Consider the following 12463-nt stretch of genomic DNA (forward strand, 5'->3'; position numbering starts at 1 on the left):
TTCTTTGTTGCTGTTGTTGTTTTTCTGGGCTGCTCCAGAGAGCTTAAGGAAGGTCAAGAGGCATAACTGTCATTCAGATTTCAGCATAAGTGAGATTTCCTCAGCAATGTCTTGCCTGAAGTAGCCACCCAGTAATGAGTACGTTACCCTATTTTAGTTTTCTGTATAACCGGTTATCACTATTCGTTCACTTGATTTTTTTCCCTGTAAACTTAATTCTTTTACTTATTGTCTGTTGGTCTGTTTCTTCTCACTGGAATATAAATTCCTTGAGAAGGAGTTTCCTTCTACCCTGTTCACAGTTTTATACAGTACCTTGAACAGTTTTAATGTTTTCTGAATGAATTAACTTATAGAGAGGCAGATTTGGGCTTAACAGAAGAAAGAATTTTCTTTCTGTGGGGACAGAAAAGTGTGGGGGGCGGCGGCTATCAATCACGGAGCATATTTTACGTTAACTACCGTTATCTTCATAGTTTACCATTAGCTATCTTTTGAGCACTTATGTCAGAAATAGGCAAGGAAGTGAAAGCTCAGAGAAGGTAGGTAACTCTGCCCTTCCTCAAGTTGCTAGAACTGGGATTGTAATCCAGCTTGTTTCCAAATCCAGTGGGCTCTGTACTATACCATGAACAGAGCAAGACTTGTTGATTTTATGGAGATGAACTTCCCATCACTTAAGCCAAGGCTAGATGGTCATGCATCAAGGGTGCTAAAGTATGCTAGATTATGGATTCTTGAACTGAGTGAGATGCTGGACTAGGTCCAACTCTAAGATTCTGTGATTCTATGATAGAATCAGCCCATTCATGATAGGAACTGATTCTGTAATAGGATTTCTTTATTTTGCAGTAACAAAGAAGAAAAGAAAACTTTACTGAAACTGTTGCTTGGAACCCAAGAATGTGAATTTACACAATTCCTGAAACATTATCCCTTAATCCTAGCTGGATGCTGTGGAAAGTGCACACAGAAATATACCTGTGTTTCAAATGTAATTGCTCCTATAATCTGCAAGTAAAAATAAAAACTAAAACTTCGAAACTATAAAGTGGAAAGTTTTCGATAAAGAAAGCAAATTGTACAGTGATTACGGTTATAATTGTTTCAGATGAGTGTCTAGGCAAAGCTCACATCATGATCTGTGAAAAGAAGTCAAACAAAGAAAAAAGAATATTGGCAACGTGCCAGGAGTCATTCTTGGGAAGAATCAGTCTGCCTATCACAGTAGTAGCCATTATAGGGTTCGCTGATACAAATCACTTCAGAATGAGAACACATTCTATAGACGCTTATTACCTTACACCTTGAATATATTCAGAATCATTTTTTTAACCAAATACTGAAGTTTCTTTTAAGGGGTCAGTGTAAATCAGATACTGGTGAACAATTCACTAATCAGAAATCTTAAACTCGGGGGTTTGAGAGGGGTTACACGTAGATCTGTGGACAGAAGATATTCTGCAAACAGATTATGTAGGATACAGAGGTTAACAATGTATCAAGGCTTCTAAATGATCATAAGGGACTAACTTTGTGAGAGAATTTTTTTCTGAAATCCTAAGCACTTCCCAACTTCCCAATTTTTGTTGTTTTTTGGTTTAGTTCTTTAATGCTTATAAATAAGGATATTCCTATCTAACGTACTTAAAAGTCTATGCTGAGTTCGGTAGCTATCTGTGAGAAACTAATATGCTTTTTAATTGATATAAAAATTAAAAGTGAAAGCAAGTTATGTATTTGTAGACTATAAAATATTAGCATGTTTAGTCAGTCATCAAAACACAAAGGTGACATGTGGTATCCAAAGGAATCATGAAATGGTTGTCACTGAAAAAATCAAGTGAATTCAGAGCAAGGTAGATGGGAACTAAAAATGTCTTTACAAAACAGGATTAAAAGAGTCTTTTTTATGTGTGCGTCTGGCACAGGAAAGTTACAGGCAAATGTTAGTTTCCTTCCTTCCTGTTTATTACATGTTCAGCTCCGGCAAAGGAAACATTGTTATGTATACACGGGTCCCGACATAGGACGGTTTGACTTCCAATTATTTGACTTCACAAGGATGCAAAAACCATACACATTCAGTGAAAACTACTTCGAATTCTGGATTTTGACCTTTTCCTGGGCTGGCGAGACGCGGTACCCCCTCTGCTGTGAGGCGGCGCAGGGGCATGTGTGCTCGTGAACCACGCGACCCCGCGGGTGCGTACCCGACACCGACAAGCATTCTGTGCCCACACGACCCTTCTCCTTCTCGCTTTCAGTGCAGTGGTCTGTAAAATACAGGAGATATTCAACACCTTACTGCAAACGAGGATTCGTGTTAGATGATTTTGCCCAACTGTAGGCTAATGCGTGTTGAGCATGTTTAAGGGAGGCTGGGCTAAGCGATGATGTTCGGGCAGTTAGATGTATTAAATTCATTTTCAAATGACGGTATTTTCAACTGATGATGGATTTATCAGGATGTAACCCCACTGTAAATTGAGAAACATCTGTGGTTGTGCCTTAATTTATTCTGTAAACTAAATATCATTATTTTGTAAACTAAATACCTTAAATGGATTATTAGCATTTACTTTAGAGACATGTAGCAAAACCTTATCATTTCTACACTGTGTAAAATTGCATTGTTTTAAGTAAATCTTGCTTAAACGAAAAAAAAACTTTTTAAGCTATTGAGTAATGGGTTGTATCTGCTTGGCATAAGATTCAGAATAAAAAGGCAGTATGGGACATTTCCATATTTAGACCAATGAAATAAAGTGCTAAATTGATTTATTCTTACGTGTCGATGTGGTGGGATCTGAGATCAGATGCTCCATTATTCTGCTTTTGGTTGAATGGAACATTCCAAGCTCTTGAATCAGAAGGGTAAGTGTGGTTCATTGAAAATAATTACTCTTTCATATAAATAAATACACTGACCAAGTTATAAACATGTTACCATCTCTTGGGGCAACTTATCACTGTACAATTCTCAAGAGAAAATTGGGATGGCACCATTGAACACAAGAGGAGAAAAAGTCAGACATAGGAGAGAACAGTATCTGGGAGAAGCCAGCCATGTGTCTCTAGCTTAGTGACATGGAATTCCTGACCGCTGAGGTCACAGCAGCTTCACTTCAGATTAAGGCTAACTGCAGTATGCCAGGATCCTCACGTGCTGCTGAAACACATTGGCCGACATTATTCTCTTTCCTCCATTATATATGCTCTTTTCCCTTTCCTCCTCTGTGTATCCCACATTTCTAAATATATAATTCACTGTCAGTAGAAGAGATAAATTCTTTTAAGAACACACATATACCTAATTTATAGGACATAAAGTCATGTCTTTGGATCAGAGGAAGCCTCCGATGATGTGTGTTCTGATTTAGTCTTTACATAGCTTTTGTTTATTTCAACTCTTCCATGGGAAAGAATGCATCAATATCATGCAACAGATTATTAATATTAAATCGGTATTGAGAGTAACCCAAATGCTTGCAATTTCTGATTTTAAAATTTGGCATTTTTATTGGAGTCAATATAAAGAAGGTGATTGTGTCCAAGATGAACTAACTTCCCGCACACTACAAAAGAGCAAGAGCATCTGTGCCTTGTAACAAGGAAAAACATGAACACATCTGTTCCTAAACACCCACGTAACCAAGGCCCTATCGTTTGTTGTGTTCTAGATTGTAAAGACCCTGCCACATTGACTATGTGTCCCCCCTCCCGCCCCCAAGGAGACTGAAAAGGAAACTAACATTGTTGGCTATCTATTTTATAGGAGGCATTTGCCAGGCACTTCACATTCAATATCTTACTTAATCCTCACCACCATCCCGCAGAGTGAATATAAGTATTCCTGTGCTCCACTGGTAGCTCCTGCTTGAAGAATGACCCAGGTCATAGACACTACATTTGGTAGCAGCAATTTTTCTGCAGATAAACTGATAGTGCGATAGATTTGGAGGCCGCGTTGTCCAATATGGATGCTACTAGCCATATGTGACTATTTAAATTTAATCAACTAAAATTAAAAATTCAGTTCCACACGGTCACGAGCTGTATTTCAACTGTTCAATAGGCACAGGTGGCTAGTGGCTACTGGATTGTACAGTGTGCAGTACAGAACATTCCCCTCATTGCAGAATGTTCTATTGGGTGGTGCTAATTGGAGGTTTGCAAAAATTAAAACAGATGGCATTTTCATTGCAGAAAACAAAAAAAAAATGGAGTTTGACATACAACTGAGTAAATAGATTGAGCAAAAATTATTTCAATTTTAAATGAGAATTTATTATGTGACCAACAACAGAGATTACCTTAAACTTTCCCCTCAGCCTGACTAATCTTCAGACAGGCTTCTTCCTCACACTGGGGCACCCAACTTCCTTTTTCTTAGGTCATTTTCTTTACAAAACTTCTAACTGTAAATGATCTCTTTGAAACTTTGAAATGTTATGTAAGTCTTTTAAAAGCATCCTCCTGGTTTTGCAACCCAGGAATATCTTTCTCAGTGACTTGGGAGCCAACTCTTTGAAATGTAATCATCAAAGGAGTTAGTACCCCTATCTCCCAGTTCCTGTGGGAAGGTCGGAGCCTAACTTCAATGGGCACCTTGCTCCAGGTTATAAAATTCTGAGCTTATTATTCCTTTGGATAAAGCCACACTGATGACCTATGGCTCCCCGCTAATATTTTCTAGTACTTTCCTACTACCTGACCCCAGCCCTTAAAAAGCCCTACCCTTTCTGCCTCAGTGAAAGTTAAGTTCCGAGTTAGTTCTGACATCTCTCCCCTAATGCAACAGCCTTGAATAAACGCTTTCTTGCCTACTTAATTTCGGTGCAATTTTTGTTTTGACATCAGTTTTCAGAAAGTGGAAATAGTCATTCAAATAGCGTCTCAGTATACCGAAAATAGTTTTGATGCTTTCTTTAAGATAAACCAACTATTAAAAGGTCTACATAGTTGTAATCATATAGTTATGTGAGCGAAGTGAAATGGTTTGATTTCAAAGGTAGATCCAATTCCAGGAGTTAAGGGTATAGAATTGCAATTGCCTGTAGCTGGGCCTGACACCGTTTCAACTCTACACATGCCTATTTCCCAGTTTAGCTGCCCCACCATGAAGATATGATGGGAAAGGAAACTAAGGTTTTGATCTAGGAACCCTTTCTTCTAGAACATGCCCCTCCTCTGGCTGAATACCAAAGTAAACCTCATCTAGGCTTAAAGTGGTAGAGTTGGGCTCACTGGGGGAATCTTCCAGCAATCTACACTAGTGCCCCCACTTATCCATGGGGGATATGTTCCAAGACCCCCAGTGGATGCCTGAAACTACGGATAGGACCAAACCCTACATATATAATTTTTTCCCATATGATAAAGTCTTATTCATAAATTAGGCACAGCAAGGAGATGAACAACAATAACTAATAATAAAATAGAACAATTACAATAAACTGTAATAAAAGTTATGAGACTGTGGTCTCTCTCTGCCTTTCAGAATATCTCATTGTACTGCACTCACCTTTCTCGTGATGGTGTGAGATGATAACATGCCTATGTGATGTGATGAAGTGAGGTGAGTGATGCAGGTTTTGTAATACACTGTTAAGCTACGGCTGACCTTCTGATGACTCTCCAAAAGGAGGATCACCTGCTTCTAGACAGTGGTTGACGGAGCGTAATTGAAACAGTGAAAAGTGAAACCACAGCTGGTCAGGAAGGAGGGGGGAGGTGAAACACCACTGTATTTCCATTAAGATTTTTCAGGACCAGCCAAGGTCACTCCCAGCCTAAATCTACCCTCCCAGGCTTTTCTAGAATTTATATTTTCTGAAAATTCCAGGGAATTAATTTTCATGTCTTTTGGCTTCTTTTCAGCATTTTGAAAGATTTATTTATTTATTGTTAGAGCGGAGACAGAGAGAGAAAGCATGAGCAGGGGGAGGGACAGCGGAGAAGCGAGAGGGAGAGAGAGAATTTCAAGCAGACTCTGGCTGAGTGTAAAGCCCGATATGGGGCTCATCTCATGATCCTGAGATCATGACCTGAACCAAAATCAGAGTCAGACGCTCAACCAACCGAGCCACCCAGGCGCCCCCTTTCAGCATTTTGCCAAATTCAAATCACTATTAATGAAAAATGCTTTCTTCTCAGAGGATACATTTGATGGTTTGTTGAGAGATCGCTCTTTGGGGGTGATTTCTTTCCTTTCTTACCAACATCCTAGGGCATTTACTTCCATAACTACCTAAGCACCAGAGAGGATCAAGAAATGTTGGCTCCATCCAGCTCTTGTTTCTGGTTTACTATCTTTTTTTTTTTTTTAACCAGATTTGAAGAGTGATGCCTCATGGGGGTGCTGGGGATGGTATGGGAGGAATCACAGACTTTCAGTAGAACTAAAAATACCTAATGATATATAGATATAGATTTCAGGTGCTTTATAATTTTCAGAAAGTTTTCATGTCAGTTCTTTTAATCTTCTTAACAATCCTATGGGGTGGGTTTTAATATTTGACCATTTTACCAAGACAATACAAAACAAAAATCCAGGAAGCTTAGAGACACCTTGGGGCAATCAGCTGACACAAGAGTTGTGTATCTCTACTGTCCCCACTTCTCACTGCCATTCTCTGTAACCATGGCAAATTTGTGCTTGGGCTCTTACCACTTGACTAAAACCTCCCCTCTCCCAACCTCTTTGTGAAAACTGTTCAGTCCTCGTCTGCTCAGAGCATCATTAGCCCTTGACTTTGCGGGTTCTCAGACATCACTCTCCTTCATTTTTTCCATGGCTTCACAGGTTGCCTTTAAACTTCTTCTACCGTAGACCTTCCCAACAGACAGGAAGCAAAGAGATATTGATTGCTTTACCCAGGTAGGGCCTGAAAGTACAGAACCTCCTGGTTGATGGCCACCATTGGAAACATTTTTGTTCTGTGCTCCTATGAGGGCCATGTAAGAAAAGCGGATCAGAAAGTGTGTCTCTCTCCTTCCCACAACACACAGAACTCACTGCTTTATTGAGTGGCTCTGGTAGAGGCCAAGTTCACATCAACTTTAGTAGCATGAGAAAGAATTTTAGTCTAAAATAGAAAGAACTGAAGGATATAAAATGGGAAAATCTCACACACGTGTCCTCGGGAATATAAAACTGAAGGACTGGAAGACTGATTTCCTGTAAATGCCTGATTCACAGAAAACTAATAATGGAATTTTCTTAAATGACAGGGAGTTGGTCAGGGATTGCCTCATATCAACTTTGGGAAGTTTTAGTTATGGCTTCGAGAGGCATCAGTAAGAAATGACCCAGCTAGGACTGGTCTCACAAAATAAGCTGACTTGAGCTTTCTTTGTGTGACTGGGCTGGTTCTGTCTGCTCGGGAATTTTCAAAGCTCGTCTCCACTTGTTTTTGACTTTCACAGACTCTAACTGAGCTCTCTTCTCTTTACATTCCCTGCCCATAAATACAGTCCTCCCCAAACCTTCAAGGGACTTGCCTGAAGTTTGGTTTTACCATTTACACGTCCTGACTTGCAATTCCTCTGCTATTCCCTAAAAACGTATCTTTTCGACACTTTAAGCTTGCCTCAGTTTGTCACTTTGTTTAGGTTGACAAGGCCAAAAATGGTAGTCCACAGCTGGTGGTGGTGGGGAGGCTAGATGGGGTTCCTTCCCATTGGAGCAGCAATCAAAGGACCAAATTCTTCTTCAAATATATAGCACCAGCTACACACTCAGTAGTCTCCAAGGTAGCTGCAGGATGACTATCCTTACAATGCATTCTTGTTCATCAAGAGAAAACTTGCCTGGGGGGCACCTGGGGGTCTCAGTCCGTTAAGCAACCGACTCTTGATTTCAGCTCAGGTCATGATCTCAGGGTTGTGAGATGGAGGCCCACGTCAGACTCCATGTTCAGTGATGATTCTGCTTGAGATTCTCTCTCTCTGTCCCTCTGCCCCGCCCCCCCCGCTCTGTCTTTCTCTCTCTCTGTCTCAAATAAATAAATCAATATTTTTTTTAAAAAAGAGAAAATTTGATTGGATTCAAAATCCATTCTCATCTTTGCGAGAAATTTACTATTACATTTGTCAATAAAAAAATGAGCTGATAGCATCTTTAAATATAATTTCAACCATCATAAATTTTTGAGTGATTATAAAAATGTTCTTACTTTTTTAAAAGATTTATTTATTTATTTTACACAGAGAGAGCACGCGTGAGCAGGGGAGGAGCAGAGGAAGAGGAAGAGAAGCAGACTCCCCACTGAGTGTGGAGCCCGACCTGGAGCTCAGTCCAACCACCCAGAGATCATGACCTGAGCGGAAATCAAGAGTCAGACGCTAATCTGACTGAGCTGTCCAGGCGCCCCTTTATTTTTCTATTACTTTAATACATTTGAGAATCAATTTTCTCTGAGCAGAGGAAATTAACCACATCTGTCTTAAGATGACAGGGCATGTGGGTGTCTAGAACCCTGACTCCCCGATACACCAGTTGAGCGGCCTTAAAGCCTGTAACGCCTCTGTCTACCTATTCCCTCCTTTGATCCTCAACCCAGTGTGCCGCCAGAGATGGCGCCCGCAGTGCTTGGCTCCAACAGAACTGCGCTGGTCAGGAGGACCACGGGTTCCAAGAGCAGCAGGGCCCTGGCCTAGAGCGGCAGTACTACATTGGTTGCACAAGCACTTTCAACCAGACCTACTCCAGCTCAGAAATTTCCTGGGATGCTAAGTTAGTAGAGAAACGCTTTGAAACAGATATGAACCTAAACTTCTAAAACCTGTCAGTGATTGGACCCCACATCCTCCTCCCGAAAGCGGCTAGGCTTAACCTGCTCACATTGCCCAGCTGTGGCCCAACGGAGGTCGCCAAGACAGTGAGAGTCCTGTGTTCCCTCACTCCTTGCTCCCCAATGCCCCCCCCCCTCTTCAAGCAGAGAGGTGCATGCTCTGCCCTATGATCGAGAAGGCTCCATCTGCCTCTCTGGCTCCAGAGATCGATCCTACCGAATATTTGTGATGAAGATGTGAAAAGAGCTGCTGGACGTTGCTGCCATTTCCTCTGTCCCTTAACTGCTGCTTGTCACTGCCTGACATTCCTGCCCTGGCCTCTGCTGGCCATGGGGAAACTCTCTACCTCTCCCTAGATACTGCCTCTGATGTCCCATCAGATGACGGCGGGTCCCCAGTGCATTCTTTTGGGCTCAGCTCCTGGAGAATGTTATGAGGGCTGACATCTTTAAATAATGTTTATAAAGAAATACTGATCACCTCTTTCCCCAAGACGTCGGGAAAATGATCTTCTTATCTAGGTCCTGCTATGTTGTGTTCTGAGTCATGTTGCATATTCTGCTGCCTATGGCTTCATTAATAGCAATTTGGAAGAGAAAAAAAATCTGAAGGGATTATACATTATTAGAAAGTTTATGTTTCACTGCAAACATAAAATCTGATATTAAAAAGTCAGCTGAAATACTATATAAATTCAATATTTAGCACCCATACTTTTTTATTTTCTTATTATAGTTATGGAATAAAAAGAAATTATTATGGATTGAATTGTGCTGCCCCCCAAAAAGATATGTTGAAGTCCTAACCACCAGTGCCTCAGATTATGATCTTATTGGGAAACAGGGTCATTGCAGATGAGGTCATACTGGAGTAGGGTGGACTCTTTGATCCAATATGACTGGTGTCCTTGAAAGAAGATGGTCATTGACGATGAAGAGACTCACAGGAAGAATGCCAGGTAATGACAACGGCAGATATTGGAGTCACACTATTTCAACCAGGGAAACTCAAAGATTCCTGGCAAACCACAAGAAGCAAGGAAGAGGAAGGATTTCCTTTCAGGTTTCAAAAGGAACACAGCTCTGCCAATATCTTGATTTTGGACTTAAAGCCTCCAGAACTGAGACAATACATTTCTATTATTTTAAGCTACCCAGTCTGCGGTACTTTGTTGTGGCCATCCTAGGAAATGAACACAAAAGTAATGAAAAATTTCACAAAGCCCGTATAGACACCCTTAAATCTCTTAAAATTTGTCTCCAATGTGCCATACAAATGCTATTTTCTATACGTGTTCCGATATGTAAAAAGTTGGGCAGTAGGTCCCCCACCCTTCCTGAACACATTGGTGTTTCCTAGGAGGTTTTGTCCTTAGCCCTCTTCTCCATTAACCATTCTTGGTGGGTAATCTTATCTACCAAATATACATACTTTGTTCAACTCTGGGTCTTCAAGCTCAGATCCCTCCCCTGACCCCCAGGCCCAATATCCAACTCTCTGCTGAACTTGTAGTCCCCACAGTCAGTCAAGACTACAAGACCAAAATAAGATACTAAAAGGAATTCAGGGTGGCTTGAATTCAGATGATAAAGACAGGCTTGGAGATTTGGGTGTCTGAGCATTACTTCAGGGCATAACTCTACCATTTTCTTTACTTTTTAGATAGAGATCCATCTCTAGGACCTTCCTTGAGCCCATTTCGCATCACAGTGAAGATAGGGTTAAGAACCATTCCTGATCCTAGAAGAGAACACAGTAACTTCTTTGACATTGGCCGTAGCAACTTCTTTCTACGTAGGTCTCCTGAGGCAAGGGAAAAGAAAGAAAAAATAAACTATTGGGACTTCATCAAAATAAATAGCTTCTGCACAGTGAAGGAAACAATCAACAAAACTAAAAGACAACCTATAGGATGGGAGAAAATATTTGCAAATGACATATCCAGTAAAGGGTCAGTATCTAAAATGTATAAAGAACTTCTAGGACTCAACACCAAAACCCAAATAATCCAATTAAAAAATGGGCAGAACACATGAATAGACATTTCTCCAAAGAAGACATCCAGATGGCCAACAGACACATGAAAGGATGCTCAACATCACTCATCCTCAGGGAAATGCAAATCAAAACTATGATATCATCTCACACCTATCAGAATGGCTAAAATCAACAACACAAGAAACAACAAGTGTTGGCAAACATGTAGAGAAACAAGAACCCTCATGCACTGTTGGTGAGAATGCAAACTGGTGCAGCCACTGTGGAAAACAGTACGGAGGTAATGGAGACAAAGAAGTTAAAAATAGAACTACTTTATGACCCAGCAATTACACTACTGGGTATTTACTCAAAGAATACAAAAACACTAATTCAAAGGGATACATGCAACTCTATTTATTGCAGCATTATTTACAAGAGCCAAGATATGGATGTAGCCCATGTCCATCAATTGATGAATGGATAAAGAAATGGTACATATTGGGGCGCCTGAGTGGCTCAGTCGTTAAGCGTCTGCCTTCAGCTCAGGGCGTGATCCCGGCGTTCTGGGATCGAGCCCCACATCAGGCTCCTCTGCTGGGAGCCTGCTTCTTCCTCTCCCACTCCCCCTGCTTGTGTTCCTTCTCTCGCTGGCTGTCTCTATGTCTCTGTCAAGTAAATAAATAAAAAATCTTTAAAAAAAAAAAGAAAGAAAGAAATGGTATATATTTCTTATACATGTTATATATATAAGATTATTTTATATATAATATATATTATACATATATTATATATATATATATGTTACTCAGCCATCAAAAAAGAATGAAATCTTGCCATTTGCGATGACGTGGAAGGAACCAGAAAGTATTATGCAAAGCAAAATAAGTCAGAGAAAGACAAACACCACATGATTTCACTCATCTGTGGAATTTAATAAACAAAACAAATGAGCAAAGGAGAAAAAAGAGAGAGAGGCAAACCAACAGACTTAACTAGAGAGAACTAACTGATGGTTACCAGAAGGGAGGTGGATAGGGGAGGGGTTAAATGGGTGATGGGGATTAAGGAGGACACCTGTTGTGATGAGCGCCCTGTGTGGTACGGAAGTGCGGAATCACTATATTGTACAGCTGAAACCAACATTACACTGTGTGTTAACTAACTGGGATTAAAATAAAGGCTTCAGGAAAAAAATAAAGAACTATTCCTGAAGACTATCATCATCTTGGGGAGCCGAAAATGCTGGCTAAATGTAGTACACCACGTATAAGAAATCATCTACACTAAAATACAGCCGAACACGCCACACATGGTAACTGGCTAGCTTGTGACGTTAAAGACAAACTACTCACCGGATGCTTATTAGAAGTGGCCAGACAGATTTTACCCGAGCTACTGCAGTATGGGAGAGAGACTTCAGTATAGAACAGAGGTAAGTTCTGCGAAACAGAAGGCAGGAGGCTTTTTAAGTCCTGGGTGTGTTAAACACACACACACACACACACACACACACAGTACTGCAGGACACTGTGTGTGTTGGGAGGTGGGGGGTCAATGGTGAGCCCATCTGTGTCTGCTAACGGGGGTCAAAGTTAGGCTCCTCCTCTCTCACAGAGCCTAGGAGACAAAAGCCCTATCCTTCTTGACGATTGCATTTCGAAAGGGTGGTCCCATATCCTCGAGA

The 12463-nt window shown here is 40.7% G+C and overlaps 1 long non-coding RNA gene across 1 annotated transcript in view; it reads right to left on the reverse strand.

Annotated features, from left to right (window-relative positions):
• Positions 1-2211: 2211 nt before the first annotated feature.
• Positions 2212-12463, reverse strand: part of LOC103657439 — a 54055-nt gene continuing 43803 nt past the window's right edge. The window contains exon 3 of the long non-coding RNA XR_566853.2: positions 2212-2276. This is a non-coding gene — a long non-coding RNA (uncharacterized LOC103657439). The remainder of the gene's footprint in view (positions 2277-12463) is intronic.

Source organism: Ursus maritimus, unplaced genomic scaffold, assembly GCF_017311325.1.
Source record: "Ursus maritimus isolate PB19 unplaced genomic scaffold, ASM1731132v1 scaffold_29, whole genome shotgun sequence".
NCBI lineage: Eukaryota > Metazoa > Chordata > Mammalia > Carnivora > Ursidae > Ursus > Ursus maritimus.